This window comes from Bremia lactucae, linkage group LG1 (genome assembly GCF_004359215.1).
Source record: "Bremia lactucae strain SF5 linkage group LG1, whole genome shotgun sequence".
NCBI classification, from domain to species: domain Eukaryota; phylum Oomycota; class Peronosporomycetes; order Peronosporales; family Peronosporaceae; genus Bremia; species Bremia lactucae.
In genome coordinates, this window is record NC_090610.1 from 12,778,177 (window position 1) to 12,782,068 (window position 3,892).

Below are 3,892 nucleotides of genomic sequence, written 5' to 3' on the forward strand. Positions count from 1 at the left end.
TTGGGATCGAGGTAGCTCCGCTGCACCTGGTAGAACTCGTAGTCAATCTACGCCTGAGTCCATATAAGACTAAGCCTTCTCTGAAATGGAAGAGCAGTTAGACTTTACGTCTGCTCGTGTTAGCACGCCTGTTTACCGAATAAGCTCTTCGAGCACATGGGTACCGTCTAATAGACCGGAACCCATGGATCTAAGCCTCGTTGAGAAATGAGAAGAGGCTTTTCAAAGCTGTGGAACAGCATAAGAACATCCGTAGACGTTATATGTGCAGAAGCAGGAAACGTTCACGTCCGGCCTGTCTCCTACGAAATTCGCGTAAAGCTTGAAAGAGCACCAATTTTGACCTATACGACAAATCTGGTAAGGTGCGGGAAAACGTCGATGCCCTACTGGGGAAGACCTCGGCTCTGTTGAACCTCTAGGAAGTGAGAGTAAACAAGACCTAGCCCCAATTAGCTCGGTGCGTGATGGCACGAGGCGTAAGTACAAGCCTGGCTTGTTAGTCGCTCAAGCGACTGTGAAGGGCTTTGATATGCCATTTTCAATTTTAATTGACTCAGGAGCGCCTTGCAATTATGCTCAACGCCTTTTCCTTGAAGGAAGTCCACAATACGTTGAGGCGCTTAAAGCGCATAAGGTGATACAATCAATGTTCGCTTAGCGACTGGGACTCGTGTCACTGTTCCTAAGGTTCCATTGAACTTAGGGATAGAGCTTCTGGACTTTGACTGTATGGAACGCTGTCTTGTCCTTGATTTGGCTTCGAGATATGATCTCATCCTTGGTATGGCCTGGCTTGAAGCACCATGATCTATGGATCGATTGGAGGTTTAAGACCTTAGGCGCGACAGGCACTGTTCCTAGCAAAGTTTTAGCGAGTCATGAACTCACCTTTGCTAGGCAACAAAAGCGCTATTGGCGCAAATCATTGACCGAGTCAGTGTTTTAGAAATTGGAATGTCTGAGTTAATAAACTGCAATGTTATAAACATTACTTTTGAGCCCGAATTAGAAGAAGGAAGTGGAACGGCACGTACTTCGTCGAGTGACACTCGTAGTAATAACGATTCACTGAATGCTAAAAGCATTGTTGGCCTGGGGCCGAGTCATCAAGGGTGAAATATTCCTGAGATACGTGGAGTGGCACGTCTAAGTCCACCGAGTGTGGTCGGCCGAGGTGGCACCATACTGAGTGTCAATAGTGACACTATTGGCGGTTCGCCAGGGCACTTTGGGTCAACCCTTCTAATGCACGTGAAGGGACACGTAAACTTTCGCTGGATACAGAAATTGAGTTACCTAACTCCTTGTCGGATGTCGAATTGGACACCATGTCTGGTATAGAACCAGTACAGACTGGAAAATTCGGTGACGTGAAAAGCCCGGCTCTAAGAGGCGTATTGTGTCTACTCCAAGACAGGGGAAACGCGAAGCGTGTTTATGCTTACAAAGTGATACGAGCGAGCAATTACACACGCTTACATTGAGGGAGAAGTTAGCATGCGACAATCCCTTCGTTACACGCTCTTTTAGAGCTAGACGAAATGCCTATTGATTAGTGCGGCCGATCCTTAAAGGCTGGCTACTTAACTGAGATGGTGGTCAAACGATTGAGTTAAACGCATCGTCACTTCTGGACGAAGCTGTCCTGGATGACACAAAAGCTGCATCTAGTGCGGTAGGCGGGTCATCGATTCTTGAAGATCCTTCGGATCCATTTTACTTCTTGATTAGGGGATTCCAAGGTGTGGCATGTACCATCCACCATCTGTTTTACCTCCGGATAGAAGTGTCCGTCATGAAATTGACTTCGTTCCTGGAACCAAAAACTGTATCTCACGATAGTGGCCTTTACCTAGGAACACTGTGACGTCATTGACGATTTCTTCCGTGCTAAGCACGAGGCTGGGATGGGACGAGAGAGCAAATCTTTCCATTCGACACCGACATTATGTGGCAAAAAGCCAAATGAAAATTGGCGCATAGCACATCCTTGTAAAAGCTTAATGCTGCCACTATATCAGCACAAAACCCCATTCCTAGAAAGGATGTTCTTCAGAAAAATATGGTGGGATGTACAATGTACAGTGCACTTGACTTAGTCGATGGTATTACCAACTGCTCAGGCAATCTAGCGAAATCCCGCTTACAGCGGTTAGCACCCCAAAGCGGTATGCTAGCGGTTGATTATTCCACAAGGGCTTTCCAACGCCCCGGCAACATTTAATCGTCAAGTGAGGCAAATTTTCCACCCTCATCGAAGTTATGCACAAACTTATTTTGATAACATTTTTGTCCATAGTCGTGCGGAGCAGGGTGGGTCGATTATGGAAAATTATTAAGACCATTTGCGAGCAGTGCTTGATTGTAAGCGCACAAATATATTGTACTCCAATGCATCTTAATGCATTTTCGCAGATGAAATTCCTTTCTTAGGGTTTTTTATTGGGAAGCGAGGCCTTAGAGCGGATCCCGCTAAGGCAAAGCCATATAAGATTGGCCGATTCCTAAAAACCAAAATGTTTTTGCGTAAGTGAGGGATCTCGCCAATTATTTACACAAATATGGCAAAAATTACGATGATATGGCTACGCCATTATCGATTCTCCTTAAAAAGGATACAGAATGGTGCTAGACTAGCACAGACGATAATGATTTTCAAGAAGTTTAGGATGGTTTTATCCATGCCCCGATTCTAGCACTGCCGCAATTAGATTGGTCTTTCAGTGTCGTCTGTGATGCATTAGATTTTGCCATTGGCAGTGCTCTGTTACAAACAAATGGTGACGGGCATGAACGCGTTATTGCGTTCGAATCTAGACAGCTTAAAGCTGTGGAAAAGAACTATACAATTCATGACAAAGAGTTACTTGCTATGAACTATGCTCTCGTCAAATTCAGAGTTCCTCTGCTCGGCTCTAGATTTAAAGACTTGCCGGAGCACCTCAACTGAGGATGCCTCCGCAATTTTGTCTTTGTCGACCTCGAAAACCTCGTTCGAGAATCTGTCCATTCGAATAGTATACGATCCCAAGGTCACTCGTTTAGACGTATCATTGATAGTCCTAATCTGTCGGGTACTCGTTATTCGAGTCACCTTGACCTTTTGCCAGGGATGGGGGTGCCGTTGCTCCCCTGGCTAATGCACACCTTCCAAACGCACCAAGCTCTTGGCACTGTGCCAGTTCATGCGACGCTTGACTTCATGTCAGCTCGCCGTCTACTGCCACAGGATTTTGCCTATGTGCAGGACATTCGGACGCATGACTACTTATCATCATCCTTTTCACTACCTCAGTCCCCACGAGCTGGGTAGGAATTGGTGACGTTTGACATACCGTCAACGAACCCTCAACTGTGTTTGACACGACATCAGTTGCATACGCCTCTCGCAGGAGCACATCCTTTCCGGTGTCCTGCGTAGAGTTCGCAACTGTGCGTGTACGCCAGTCTATCCATGGTTGGTACTTTGCCAACCATGGCATGCCTAGGATGAGGTCATACGGACTCTCCATACCTAGCACTGTGAACTTCTCTTTACAAAAGAAGCCACTAAAGCTGAAGACGAGACCTACCCGAACTCCTTCAGACTTAACGAGCGCGCCGTTCGCTAAACGAACGGTCGCCTCTTCTCTCTTGCAATCCTGGCAAAGCGACTCAAACATCGCCGATCTCTTTCTAAGAGCCGCGAGTCTAACAAAAAATTGAGATGCACCCGAATCCACTAGGAGGGTCATCACCTGGTCATAGCCTCTTACACGAGCGCTATAGACCAGCAGGGTTGAGGTCCGAAATTCCGAGACCACAGGGACTATGCTACCCATTTGTTCCACAACTCTGAACTTAGAGGTAGCTTCAGAGTCCACGTCAGTAGGGCACCCCGCCCCTACTG